The sequence below is a fragment of the Podarcis raffonei genome, chromosome 15, assembly GCF_027172205.1.
Source record: "Podarcis raffonei isolate rPodRaf1 chromosome 15, rPodRaf1.pri, whole genome shotgun sequence".
Classification (NCBI taxonomy): domain Eukaryota; kingdom Metazoa; phylum Chordata; class Lepidosauria; order Squamata; family Lacertidae; genus Podarcis; species Podarcis raffonei.
The window spans coordinates 17156918-17172481 of NC_070616.1; the positions used below are offsets into that span (position 1 = coordinate 17156918).

General features: G+C 42.1%; 1 protein-coding gene across 7 annotated transcripts in view; it reads right to left on the reverse strand.

The window, feature by feature from the left end:
* The window catches only part of ARHGAP32 (Rho GTPase activating protein 32), a 201342-nt gene that overhangs the window by 28182 nt on the left and 157596 nt on the right, over positions 1 to 15564 (reverse strand). The window contains exon 1 of one of the 7 annotated variants that reach the window (XM_053367601.1): positions 13412 to 14138. The exons of the other annotated variants lie outside the window; for them this stretch is intronic. The gene's annotated coding sequence lies outside the window, so the exon portion shown is untranslated. Of the gene's footprint in view, positions 1 to 13411; positions 14139 to 15564 lie in introns of those variants that run through there. 7 annotated transcript variants of the gene reach the window in all.

Genomic DNA, 15564 nt, shown 5'->3' on the forward strand with positions numbered 1-15564 from the left:
CCCTCTTCCCTTATATAAGTGATTCAGGGAAATCAAAATCTGTAATGGAAGACAGAGTTAAGATATAGTAGGACAATAGTTTTAATTGTTATGCTCTCCCCATCTCAGCAGTCTGCTTGCACTTGGTATTTCGTAGCTTTCAGTCTAGTGGGGAGAAGAGGAAAGGAAGGAATGGGTAATGCAGCCCATATGTTTCCTTATGGTTTCATTTCCCGCCATGCTTGCAGAGCTAATCCTTTCATGTCAATTGCTTATGAACAGATCAGTGGTGGGACCCTGACAGGTGAGAAAAGGGAACAAGCATTTCAGAGAGGAAGGAAACTCACTCCTGTACCCTGTGCCCTGCCATAGCATAGTTCTCTGGCCAGTCTAGTCACTGCCAAGTGTTGGTCTGCCTTTACACATGTTTTATACATGTTTTATTTATACATGTTTTAAATGTTGCTAAGCAGGATGTCACATCAGCTAAGTAAGAACTCTAAACTTGAGCCTGGAGGTAGGAGCACAACATCTAGCCAGGGCCCCAAATTAGCATAACAAAAGGCACATTAATAGGGGGGATTGAATAAAATCACAAAACGATAAAGCCTCCCAAGGTTCTGTTATAACCTATGGAGAAGAATTTTCTTTAAGAGGCATACTTGCTCTCAGCTTCTTGTACTGTTACAGAATGATGCCATCACAGAATTTCAGAGTTGGAAGGGACCCCAAGGATCATCTAGTCCAGCCCCCAGGAATGTAGGAATCCCTGCTACAGAATCCCTGACAAGTTGCCATCTAGCCTTTCACAAGAGCTCCATTTAGACTTCCAAATGACAGAGAGGCATATTCAGTTCTGAGAGTTTGGTCATCTTGGACCTGGTAGAGTCTCTGAGTATTCAGAAGGCCTAAAAATTTGACTTTGGGGCCTTTTCAGACACTGGTTAAGTGTTTCACAACAGTCCCCTTTGGGTTCCTATTCATTCTGGGATGGTAGTGTTTGCTTTAACAGTGACCCTAATATTATTGGCATATTGCACTGTTGACTCAAGTATGTGTCATGCATTTTATTATTTTCTTGCTTATTGAAATGTTTCTACTGCAGAGAAAGTGTGAATTTTGTATTATGCTTATTAACCGAATAGTTATTTTTAATCCTTTTTATCAGTTATTAACAGCATTTTTATTTATGGACAATTTTTAATATTGTTTCATATTTGATTTTATTGTATTTGTTTTATTAAGTTTATTGATAGACTCGTTTGGCTTCTTTTGGTAATGAAAGGTTCAAATACTGAACATGAAATAATGGAATTCAATTTTTGAATAAATACAGCACTACTTTGGACAACAGTGATTGCACTGTTGGTACAACCATGGGCATCTAAATTACCATCAGTCAGTAGTGACAGTAGTGAATGGAAGAATGTTATCGAAAACAAAATACACTGAGTGACCAGGAAATAGGAGTACATAATTGCAACTGCTATTACACCAGTAGTTAATGACTCCAGTTTATTGATTACCACCTTGAGAAGCATTAAATGATTCCACAAATGTTTCTACAACCTATTAGCCAATACAAACTCCATGTTCATATGGCCAGGCAAATAGCAAGTGTCAAAAACAAAGAAAGAAGCATAAAACGCCCAAGTCTCTCCCACTGTAAAGACTGTGATGCTCTTCTTGACCTTTAATGTAAAAGGGAGTACAAGTTCTTAGTTGTGTTTTCCAAGTTCCATTGAATTAGAGACAATGCAATTGAGATTCATACACGTAGCAATTACCCCTTGATGAGAAGGAAATGGCCCTATGCCAAAAGGTGAATAAACTTAGCATTAATTTCAATCGGTGAACAGGGCAAAGCTGTTCCATTTTAACTTCTTCTTTGAGCTAAAAAGGAAAAGCTAAGCAGTGTCTTACAAAAGATGCCTGCTCACTCTTACTAAATTGCTTTTGTTTGCAAGCAATTCTCTAGAGACATTCTCTTCAAATAAAAGCCACAACATGAAGCCAGTTGCAACAGGACTTCCTTTATCTCCAGCCTTTTCAGTCTCAGGAAGCTATAAAGCAGTAGTACTGGCTATCAGGCCTTAAGAAAGGGGCAAGTCTACCATCTGGTTAACAGAACAGAACAGAAAAGAAAAGAAGAGAAAAGAAAAGAGAGGTTGGTGACAATCAAAGCACAGCAAGATAAAATACTCTTCTGAGGAAATAGCCATGGTTTCTTTATTTCAAGTGGCAAGATAATATATACCTGCCAGGACTCTCCAATATTAGGCAACTAACTGGGGATCCAAAACTGTTGGGTGCCGACAATTCCAAAGCAATGATACTTATATGACAGGCCACTATAATACAGCATTTCAACATATATGCATTATGACAATACTATGAAACAATAATTTAATACAGAACAGATGAAAAGAAAAATATGCTGAAGGTTATTACAATGAGAGTATCACTCCGAAACATACCCGAGTTCAAAACACACACTGCAGCTTTTTTTGTCAAATGCTGTTATGTTTTACAGCAGGGATTTACAGCAACCCATCACACTGGGTCCCAAGTACATCAGACCTTGGCTGCAGTCAAGGTGCTAATCGGCAACATTTTTGTGCTAGCTGGCTGACTACAAACATTACCTTTTGCCTAGGTATTTTATGAACCTGACAAAGATTAAAAGGAAAGAAACAGCGAGATACTCCCACCATCACTTCAGAAAAGCTTGAAAACATCTCTCTCTCTTTCTCCTCCCCACCCCAAAAAAATATTCAGTTCCAGTTAAGTGTCTTAGTATTTGTGCTTCTCAGATTTGGCTGCTGTGTCTCCTAATCTATTTTCAAGGGGAGCAGAGGATGATTGTCTGGTACTCCTAGGTTGCCAACCAGGAGAAAGTGACTCTACTAATGGTGCTGGGCTGGAGCTTAAGTTTTCCCCACCCTGATATATTTAAATTGAAAGGGAAGATACCAAGGACTAAGCAAAAACAACTAGAGTTGTGTGGCTAAACAAATTTATTATGGCATGTGCTGTTGTGGACCAGAATCCAGTTCACTAATTTTATATTTCGGTCTGAAAAGTAATATCCAAACTCATAATAGCCTCTATAGGTAATATATCCTAAAACACAGTATATATAAGCTTCTAGATAATAGCAAGGGTGCAATCCAGTACTCGAGATACACTAGCTGAGGGAGTACAGTAGGCATAGCCAATGCAATGCCCTCCAGATATTGTTGAACTCTCCAATCACCCCTGGCTGACTTGGGCTGATGGGAATCCAACAATAGCTGATAGAACCATGTTGGCTACCCCTGAGAAGCACCACTACACTGACAGAACATGGTATATTGGTGTCATGCAAGATACACCTGTGCAGCTGTGCTGATGGTGTGCCTGCTGCACCACCATGACCCTGCTGGAGTAGCATCCAAAATGAGATTGGACAGGACAAAGGAGGAGTAGACTTAAGTTGAAGTCCTATGTATCCTCAGATCCCAAACACAGTGGAACTCTGTATCAAACACAAAGCTTGCGTAAGGGAAATTCTCCCTTTCAATTTAATAGAAAAATTAAAATGGAACAAAAGGCACTGCCTCCCATCTCTTGCCCCAACCGCCCCGCCCATGTTGCCATGACCAAGAACTGGATTTGCCATTAGTCTGCAGCCAACCACAGCACACCAACACTTGGATATAACTCCACAACAAGGGACCTATAACTCAGAGAAAAGGGTACATGGCTGAATCACTCTGGCCTAACGTCATGTACTAAGAACATACAAGAGGTCTCTGAGGAGGGAACCAGTGCACAAAACAGCCTGCCAGCTAAAGACACATGGAAATAGCATTTTGCTGACACTGCTGTTCCTAGAACCCTCACAGGTAGCCTGCCTCAGGTCTCCAGACACCTCTGACCACTCATCTAACATGGTGATGTTGCAATGAGGTCATGAAGATGACATGTTGTAAAGATGACCTGGCAAGCACAGATCCTACAACATTCCTACAATAGGGAGGCAACAGCAGAGTACTCTATGCAGGTCAGTGAAGGGAGGAGGAAGTCCGGCTACAAAGTGTCTCCCATATTTCCTCCCCCAACCAGCTGCATGTGAAATCTGTGTCTTGCCTCAACTGTACTTAAACCTTCTCCGCCATCAGCTGGGAGCAGTTTTCCCCACATGCAGATAAGTTCTCTGCTGATCAAGGCCAGGGATTCCACTTCAACCTCTGCCACTTCTGGTCAAACATGCATGAGTGCTTTTCCCTTGCTGAACCACAGTCAGGGTGCACAGAGCAGGGCAAAGGGGCATAAGAGTTCCACTACAGTCCTATGCAGGAAGGTCTAAACATCTCATTGGTCACTGCAATTTCTTCCCCACTCCAGGATGGGGTGGGGAGGTTGAGCCCCAACCATGGACAGAGCACTCAAGTAGCAGCAATCATTCTCCTCTCCCCGTTCCTCACACCTATTCTGCTCCTACATCCAGGGAAGATGAGTTCCAACTTCTGACAACTGATTCTCCCTCCCTCCCTTTTGCTCTGCATAGTTGTGTGCACACCACAAGGGAGACCCACCCTATGGCCAGTAGCAGTGACCAAAACACACCACAAATGGTCCTCTGTAGGGTTACCCCTCCTGTCAAGCTCCACATCTAACAGTTGATGCCTGTGTGCATAGAATGGGTGCGTAGCCTAGAGGGGCAAATCCATCTGCCGCTTTTGCTGCCCACTATTTGATGGTCAAAGTGGCAGAAACCCTGACAAGCCCATACACGTCTATTTTACTTCCAGAACTCACTCCATCCCTGATGCTATTCAATAAGGCTCTAATTTTGCTGTTTCTTTGCTACAAGCGATTGGCAAATACGGGCCAATGGTGGGTTTTCTTCCCATAGTGGGTCATGATCCCCTGCCCCAAGGGAGATGTCTGGGTGCTGTGCTATATGTCCTCTCCTTCCTTCACACACACATCGTACTTTGTGAGAAATGTATGGCATAAGGGAAACCAAACATCTGCCTAGAGCTCCTGGCTGCTGGTCTCTTCCTGTCTGTTCCACAGCATCTTACACTGTGGAAGGTGTTGTGGAATCGTTGTAACTGGCAGGTTGTGTGTGGGATGTGATGATGCCTTCCTGCCAGCATGGGTGGACTGGGGCCTCCCATTTCTGGCCATGTAATTTCCACAACTTCATGCCATGTCATTTTTACAACAACACCACGCTGACTAGGGCAGGCGGGCACTGGTGTGTTACCATGGGAGTGTGGCTGCCACTGTTGCTCTTCTCTGATTTTTGGACCCACATTTTCCTCCCACCTCTCCATCCTCTGGGATAGATGGATGCAGGACAGGGTGGCTGTTGTGTCAGTGCAGTGGTAGAATATGTCTCCCCTTTTGGCATTCTCAGGGGTTAAGTTCCTGTGAAAATGTATTCACACATCTTTCAAAAACATACAGCAACTAAAAGCTCCATGAAGCACATGGGGACAAGCATGCCTTTTCAATCCACTTTTAGGATCTAGTGACAATTTCACAAGAGTTCACAGATGAATAAAGTCACCTACACCATACCACTATTGATTAAAAAGGCATTTAAAACGTGTCCGTCCCTGGTTTGGACTCCTGATGGCAGTCGGATTGCTAACACAGGATTAGTAGCCTAGGAAAGAAAATCTTTCCACATGCAGAATGACCCACATTCCCAGCTCACGGCCAGCATATTGGTTGCTTTTCCTGTTAACGGGTGATTTTACCCCCCTGCTGTGAGGAAAATGTTATGCTAAGGTCAAAAACTAGAACATGTGCAACTGCAGGGATTTAAGCTGATAGTCTGTTTAGGAGCAAAGTCACAGGAGAAACAAGAAGAGGATTCAAAGTATTACTTTGTTCTAGCCTTTGCTCTAAGTGGGTGGGTGGGTGAAATTCTAGTGACTGATTTAAAGGGAAAGAGGGCCATAAATAGCTAAATATGAACAGTCAACTGTTAACCAAGGCTGTGGGTATGTTAACATTTTGTACCAGAAAAATTTGAATTTTATACTGACTGTAAGTTATTCTAATTAAGCAATTTAACTTATTTTTTATCATTATTTATTAATTTAATTTAATTTAATTTAATTTATATACCACCCTTCATCTGGAGAACTCAGGGCAGTTCACAAGATAAAAATACAGGATAAAAGGCTAAAATAAATAGTTAAAACAAAAACAAAACAAAACAATATCCACCCCCTCCCCCAAGTTATTTGCTTCTGCTAGTTGAGGCTTAACCAGCAATGCAAGGAACTGATGTCCCATCCCATGGCCATTGCAAATTCTACCAACTCAGGTCTGGCTCCAGAGCTAAGGACTGGAAGTTTACTCTGAACACATTTACAGCAGAGAATTCAGGGTGCTGAACTGTGCGCCCAGCACAGAGAATGAGCATGTTGTAATGTACCTGTTCCTAAGCATGGTGTGAATTCTCTCACCATGAAACACATTTTGTTCTTGAGCCAGAGAATTTACACCATACACAGAAACTGTGCCCTTATAATTCCACACAGCATGTGTCAATCATGACTGAAGCTACACGTCTGTCAACGCTGAGGTCAGCACCTGACAGAAGAACAGGATTAGCCATGTAATGCATTTTAAATCTTTTCCTTCTGTCAGATGCCCAGCTTTGTATTGATAGGCATGTGCAGTTTCAGTCATGACTAACATATAAGTGTTGACATATAGTAGACCTGCAACTTACTCATGATTTACTTACATGATTGCAACTCTGGGCAAGTGGCAGGAAACTAAATAAATAAATGGAGCGCGGATGAGAAATGTTTGTTTACATGACAACTTATTTCACAATAGAGTTTTCTTTGATCCATCTTAATATGCCTGTTTAATTAAAAATATAATTATGCAGTCACATATTAATACAGTAGACTCGGGGGTTATTATTATTTATTTTAATTATTTTATTTTATTTATGCTGCCCTTTATCTGAGGATCACAGGGCAGTTTACAATATAAAAGCACAAAAATACACAACATAGCAACAAGCATAAGCAATATTGTGCCCTTCAACCATTTTTGGTCTTAGTAGCTAACATCTAGGAGTTCTGATAGGAGCTTGGCAGCTCTGGTCAGCCTTCTTTCCAGTTACAGACCTTTTTTTATAGAAGCATCAGCAGGAAGAAATTGTGAGCTACATCCAATTCTCTTGTGGCCCGATCGGTACAGCAACTTGGCTGCTGTTGAGTTAAAGGCATAATACTGCCATAGTTTAAGCTAGAGGGAACAAAGCAAGTATAGGCCGAAGTTCATACTGACTTGTATGAATATTACTGCTTGTAATATCACCCTGTTAAAAGGTTTGTTCTTGGCTACAGCTCAAGAACTTAACCATAAGCCCAGGTTCAGATATGATGCTAGGCCAAACCTTGGATTACTGCAGTGTGGTGCAGGAGCAAAAAAGACAGGGGTGGAGCAAGATGACCTCTGCAGTCTTGGGAAGCCATTGCTGTGTTGTGCAAACAAGGCCACGGTGTCAAATACACAAGATTTCTATTTTCAAAATTTCTTTAATATAAAAATGGTATCACTTCAAAGCAAGATACTATTAATATATGACAGCACTTTAAAAGGGGCAGATTTTGAGATGATGCAAGAGAGCCAAACAAAAATACCGAAGAGTTATGCAGAAAGGTGTTTCAGGGAGCATGATTGTAAACTGAATTTAAGTACATAACAGGTATTTCCTAATTCTCACTAGAGTTCTATGTCCATCCCACTGCGCATGCAGGGGAGTAATCAAGTCCTAGTCTCTCTTATCTTAGCAGCAGTTTTCGGCTACATCTTATAATCAAGTTTAATTAAGCCTTCTCACTGAGTTATTTTGTAGCTTGATAATCTAACATTCCATCTGCACCGGATCTCTAGTATCTGATTAAGAAGAGCTGAATGCTTCATCTATCAGTAAAGCAGTGCTGTTCTACTGTCAATCGTACTTTGGAAATAGAATCATAGACTTGTAGAATTGGAAGAGACCACAAGGGTCATCTAGTCCAACCCCCGGCAATCCAGGAATCTTTTGTCCAACATGGGGCTTGAACCCACAAAGCTGAGATAAAGAGTCTTATACTCTTTTATTTAATTTATTTATTTATTTATGGCTATTAGCCCATAAAGTATGTACAAACATAAAAACACAGAGACATAAAGACCGATATATCCGACAACAGAGGGTGAACACCACGATGCAAGGGTGGGTAATTGAGCAAAGCCAAATGACAGCTTGGGGCCAGGAGAGCTCCAAGGGACGGTTCACAGAAAAAGAAAAACTGAAGATGAGATCCGACATGCACTCTCATCATAACAGTCCGATTAGTTTTGATGTTTTTGTTGTTTTTTGGTGGTTTTTGTGTGTGAGATAACCGCATTCAGGAATCTCGCCACCTGCAGAGTTACAGAAGGATCTGTATCCTGCAGAAGCAGTGCGGCGTGTAACTCAACAGGCCTGCCAACCAAGCGCAGTAAAGCAGGACCCAGGAATTTAGACCTGGCTATGCTATGTAGGGGACAGTTGAACATTATATGTGGAAGAGATTCAACAGTTTTCCCGTCACACACGCATAGCGGAGACACCAAACCCTTGGAAAATCTGTGGCTCAGCAGGTTCGATGGAAAGACATTGAACCTTGCACGAGTAAATGCAAGTCGGTGTGGTACTGATGAAAGAGATGACATGTATGGTGGAAGGCCAAGTGGTGGAGTTAGTCTTATGCTCTACTGACTGAGCTATCCCAGGAAGATTGCATCAGTATTTAATGAAACATGCCCTAGCAAGCATGCCACTCAATGTCTCAGTTGCTCAGAAAAAGCTGGTTGGAGCCCTGGATCAACAATGAAGTCATTTCCATTACAAATGAGCACTGAGCTAAAACAGAGCGCCATCAATATATTGATTGGCAGGCAAAGTCTGCCAGGAGGTAATACAGTAAAAGGGCAAGTATCCTTAAGAAGAGGCTCTACTTCTCTCTTAAATGTTTTACAAAAACCCTCTCTTGAGGTCATTTCTACAATCAGCCATAAGCAGAGGGAAGAAAACATCTGTCAAAGCAAGACAGCTTGTTTTTTTATTAAATAAACTAATTAGTTAATTCAATGAATTAAAATGCAAATACAAATCAAGTGTAGAATCATCTTCGAGAGCAATATAAACCAATTCACTAAGCACAGCTGAATGAAACATTTTGAATTTTTAAATTATCTGAGTTAAGACTATACTTTAGTACATTTATATCCCATCTTCCACAGAGCTGCAGGTGTGGGCAGTTTTCTTTATCCTCATGTCCAGCCTGCGAGGTAAACAAGGATGAGAGATAGTGACAGGCCCAGTGAGCTTCAGGGCTGAGGTGGGGTTTGAACCTGGGACACAAGCTAAAAACTCTGGCCACTACACCACATTAGGTTGGGATCTGAAACAAAACTATTGATTCTGAGGTCTGCATTCAGACAGCACTTTATTTCTTTTTCCTGATGTTTCCTTACCTGTTCATGCTTAGAACAGAGTGGTCCTTTTTGGTAGCCCTGTTAAGTATCAAAGGAGCGTCACTAGTGGCAACAGCCATTCTCTTCCATTTTATCTCTATGCTCCTTCTACGAATCCAAGTGAAAAGCATAACACTGGCTGTGTGGGGGCAGTGCTGTAGAGGAAATCCTGTCTCTCAATTGGTTGATGCCAGGCTGACAGGGTGCAAAGAGAGGATGGCCCCTGTATAGGCAGAGGCAAGCTGCGATTGGCTAGGGTCTGAGGAGCGGGGGGGGGGGCTGACTCTCAACAAGAGCATGATGACTTGAATTCAAGGTCATGGTGAGGCTTTGGTGCTTATCAATAGTTTTTCTTTCTCGTCGGTGCTGGGCACAATGGTGGTGGCTGCGGCGACAGAGGTGAGTCCCATGTATGTTTGACACGCAGCTGGAAACTGCTGTATGTCAGCGGCCACAGCGCAAGGTGCGGTGAATGAAGACATTTGCCTTGGCGGCTATTGGAAGCCCCACAGGAATCTCATCAGGGTGCTAGAACTACAACTCCCAGTGTGCATTGCAACTAAACTCAAGTGCCCCCCGAAGTGCTTTTGGAATGTGTGTGTGCTCTCCCTATGTTTTAATTATGTTTTATTTGAAATTTATTAATTGCATTTATATCACACTGTTTCCTCCAAGGAGCCCAAGGTGATGTACATAGTTCTAAAATTCTTCTTCTTCTTCCTCTATACCCTGCTTTTTTATCCTGACAGGGACTCAATGTCTGTGTTATTAACAAAAATGTATACATGTGTTTGTATCTAAATATTGTTAAATAAATCATAAAAGTAGAAAGTTGGAAATGATCCTGAGGATCATCTAGTCTAACCCTCTGTGGTGCAGGAATATGCAGCTGGGATATCAGGGATCGAACCTGCAACCTTGACATTATCAGTATTGTGCTCTAACCAACTGAGCTACCTCAATTTCTTAAATAAATATATTAAATCTATTAATTGTGTGCATATATATATATATATATATATATATATATATATATATTGTGTATATTAAGTAATATATTGCAAACACTTTAATTTATGCTATGGAAATTTAATTCAGTGTGTGGCCTGCGGGTTCTGTGTTGAAGTACTTTTGCAGCCCACTTGGTCTGAGAGGTTAGACCACCCTGGTTTAGAAGGAGCAAACAAACTGGGTTATGTAGAAAACAGCCCTCCCCAACTCTTTATCCTCAGCAGTCAACATTTAGAGGTATACCAACACTGAACCTGGAGCTTGCATTTACTTGTTTGAAATAATAGCTACCTCCCTGAAGCTATCAAATCTTCATCTAAAACCTTTCCTCGGTTTAAAGCCATTACCAAACCTTGTGAAACTGAATTCCAGAAGTTCATTATTGTGATGAGCAGCACTTCCCTATACAGGGTTCTTAACCTCGGGTTAAGAACTTAATTCGTTCTGGAGGTCCGTTCTTAACCTGAAACTGTTCTTAATCTAAGGTACCACTTTAGCTAATGGGGCCTCCTGCTGCCGCCACGCCGCCGCCGCACGATTTCTGTTCTCATCCTGAAGCAAAGTTCTTAACCTGAGGTACTATTTCTGGGTTAGCGGAGTCTGTAACCTGAAGCATCTGTAATCCGAGGTACCACTGTATCATCTTTATTATTACTGTGCACCCTACAACCAATTCCAACACCATAGAAGAATCGCCATGAAAAATGTTAGAATCCAAAGTCTGCACAAACTGAGCAGGAAAGATCTGCCAGCGGGGATCTGTTCTGCACAGGGCTTCCTACAAAATGGTTTGGGAGTGGGGTTTGGTCTTGAGAAACTGCAATTGGAGACTGAAGGTGTACTGGTTCCTCTGCCGTTAATTAAATTTGATCAGCATGCTAAACAAAAGCATGGTCGTGTGTGTGGCATATTTCCATGGCAACCTCAATATTATAAAATAGTCTGTTCTTGCTTGTATGGAGACATAAGCAGGTCTGTGCCTAAGAAATGAATTTGCCACCAATGGGACAAAATGTACTGCATTTTCACATAGGTTTTCTTCACATAATTTACTTGGCTCCCAAAAGCAGAAAGCAAGGGCAGGGGCAAAAGGATATCTGGAACAACAATGGAAAAAGGACATAGAGAGCAACACAGCCCTGCAGGACTGTTTCACAGGTCATGCTAAACCTTGCCTTCTGCAACCTGGACACCTCCATTGGCCATGTGGGTTGGGACTAAACATATTGAGGGCAGCAAGCTGGGGAAAACTGTGCTAAACTATGATTTATTGCTACAGGCATGAACCTTGGGGTTCATGTGCTCCTTCTTCCCATCCCCACATGGCCATGAGGTTGGAAATGCTCACTTCAGTTTTCATGCATAATTTTATCTAAACTATGAGTTTCGACAACCAAACCAGTTTCATGGTTTCCCTAAAACAGGCATGAGGACCCTCCAGAGCTCAGGCCAAATTAGGCCTGGCAGGGGTCTTATTATGGCCTCGTAAATTTACGTTTAAGGTTCTACTCACCTGTGGGCACTTTTATCAGACCCAGACACAATTACAAATAAATTGGTTTAAAAAGAAGCAACTGACCAAAGAGATTAGTTTAGTCCTCAAACAGTAGAGGCTGCAAAAAGCCTTGGAGGTGAACTGGCTTGCTAGCCTGTAGACAGTGCAGCAGGGTGAAAAAGATGGCTTTCCCCCACCTGTTGGCCCCACAGTTATGGGTGGGGCCAACAGGTGGGTCCAAAATACAGAATTATGTCAAAGCTATATGATAGGTTTTGCCCTCTAGCTACCTAAGAAGAGGATGTGATGTGTAGAGGGGTTCACTGCTGAATCAGCTGAAATATAAGTCCTTGGACTAAGTGGCTATAGGAATGCTTCCATTCAATGATGATTGATCTCCTTTCAATCTACATTTCACAGGGAAATGCTACTGATCTGGAATATAGTGATTTGATATTCAAGCATTCCCCTGTGTTTAGGCAGCAACTGATAAAAGATGCTGACTCAACTGGAGAAAGGAAGCCCCTGAACGGAGATTTCTGAATTCCCCATAATGGAGACAAATCAAGGAAAGTGTGGGAGAATGAAGTGGTAAAGTTTTCCCTTTTGTGGGTTTTTACCATAAGCCTTTAAACACACTTTGTATGCCTGCTAAAGCAGTTTCCGGTATCCATTGCTTCTCTAGTGGTTTGCTATGAGCTCATGTCTACTCTAAGAAAGCTTTGTTTTACCGCTATAGAATTAATAAGAGCACATGCTTAACACAGACCCAAGGCCAGACATTTTTGAAAGGAGAACAATTATCACAATCTCTATAATTAATACAGGTCAGGAAAAAGAACTTCTTAAAAAGGTTTTATCGAGTCACAGAAAAAGCCTCAGAGTCAGGCAAACGGCTCCAGGGCACAGATACAACAACCCTGACTGCTTGTCAAACAACAAGAAAACTAGTTTGTCTAGATACAACATTTATGGTCCTACACGACAAAGCGTCATTCACTAGTCTTGAGTAACAGGTTTTTACTCCCACCCACCCATGTAACGGGGGGGGGGGGGAGAGAGATTTGGATCAGTATGTTGAAACAGCTGCTGCCCATAAAACAAACTACTTCATTCTTCCGTAGTTCTTGAAGCTTGGCTGACCAGATCAGGTTGGCACACTTGATTGTACCCCTGGAGCAAATTAGGAAATAACCTCTCCCCAAGTATCCTGTAACTGTTTATCAGAGGAGAGGGATACTTCAAATCCGTGCTGGTGTTAAAACAAATGCCTCAAACATTGCACTACATCCATGTTGGCTAAAGACACTAAGTGAATTAAGAAAATGTACAGATGTATCCCCATATTCATGAAAACAGAAGAAACAAGGCAAACCAGAGGTACAGCCTTACCTTTTTCCTCCACTGTTGCAGGCCAGGAACGAAAAGATCAGCCCCACTACCTGGCGAGGCTAGTCTATCGCTGTGCAGTGGAATTCTCTAATCAGCTCAGCACAGCATTCCAGCCTCAGAGGATTATAGCAGGCAGACTGAAAGGTCAGTTGGTATGGAGGAATTTCTTCACTGAAAACACTCAGAAGGAGCGATATTCTTCTTCAGCTCAGCTTTCCTTTCCTCCTCCAGTTCAGAGTCTCTGGCTGCCCCTCCTGGCTACCAATGCATCTAGAGGTGAGCTCAGCACCTCCCTGTGACTCTCTCCGGCTCTGCCTGCAATCTAGGAGGAAGCTCCTCCCAAAGATCTCACCCTTGTGAAACAAGCTACACAAGTCTAGCTCCACCCCACAGAGCCATTCCTCTGCTCAGGTGACTCTCAGACCCGGAGAAGCTGAGGATCTCTCATACTGTTACACATCTTTTTCTTCCTTGGAAAGCTCAATGTGGAGTAATAACCTGTGAACTGGACAACATTCCTAGTCCAGCAATAAACCAAATGAATCAACAGGAAGGGGGAGGAGACAATTAAAGAGGATGACTCAACCACATATGGCAGCTCAAATGCATCGACCACACTAGGGAGTTGGAGTGAAATAATTTCTGTCCATATAGCTTTGTGGGGGAGGGAGTGCAGTAAAACAGACGGAATTGCTTTGCTACTTTCAAATGCAAGTTTCTCAGGATTCTGGACATCCCCCTCGTTTCAGTATAACTGGCACAGATGTGACATTCTCTTTCTCTCTCCCCTCCCCCTCATGATGAGCAGTAAAAGGATTTTTTTTAATCCACAAATGATTTTCGTATCTTAATACCACTCTGTTTAAGCTACTTGGAAAATTGATCAAGGTTAATGGATTTAAGTAGTGTTAACTTGTTTTGGGGGTGCCAATAAATAGATCTAGTATATATAACTAGATCAATTCCAAATGGTTTTAAACAACCCTAGCACAGCCTTTCTGCACAAGACAAAGGACATCTGGAATTTCCTGGAGTCCCATGAAATAGCCATCCAGCTGTTTGGACATGTTCACTGTAAACATCAATACTGCTTGGCAGTTAACTCTTGCTAAAACAGACACATACATAGAACAGCAACTAAAAAAATTTTGCAGACGATTAAAAGTGATGTTATTAAAGAAGAATATGAACTTCAATTAATGAAGTGTGAAATATATCCACTATTGTGTGGAATAAGAATTTGGATTTATTTAACAAGAACGATCTGTTTTGCTTAAACTCTCTAATTATACCAGCTTCTAATGACCATTTATATAAATAACCCAGTCATAGGCAATGCTGTTTTCGCCTCAGGCTATGTAGGCATTTCTTAATGTTAGGTAGCATGCCACTTGCAAGTCTGCAGCCTACCATGTATGCAACCACGATGCAAATTCAACTCCTCAAAGTTAATGAAAATGTCTTGTGTACTAGATAGAACAGTCTTTGCCAACCTGGTGCACTATAGATGTTTTGAAGTACAAGTCCAATCAGCACATCAAGTTAGCAAAGGTTGAGACAGACATGGGTTCAAATCCCTCCTCAGCTGTGAAGCTCAAAGCCAAACTAAACGCTACATGTAATAATAGTAATAATAGTAACTTATTATTTATACCCCACACATCTTGCTGGGTTTCCCCAGCCACTCTAGGCTGCTTCCAGCAAAATATTAAAATACCATAATTCATCAAATATTAAAAGCTTCCCTAAACAGGGCTGCAATCAGGTGCCTTCTAAAAGTCAGATATTTATTTCTTTGCCATCTGCTGGGAGGGCATTCCACAGGGTGGGCGCCACTACTGAGAAGGCCTGGTTCCCTGTAATGTCACTTCTCGCAGTGAGGTAACCGCCAGAAGGCCCTCGGCGCTAGACCTCAGAACGATGGGGGTGGAGACACTCCTTCAGGTACACTGGGCCGAGACCATTTAGGGCTTTAAAGGTCAGCACCAACACTTTGAATTGTGCCCAGAAACGTACTGGGGGCCAATATAGGTCTTTCAGGACCAGTGTTATGTGGTCTTGGCAGCCACTCCCAGTCACCAGTCTAGCTGCTGCATTCTGGATTAGTTGTAGTTTCTGGGTCACCTTCAAAGGTAGCCCCACATAGAGCGCAT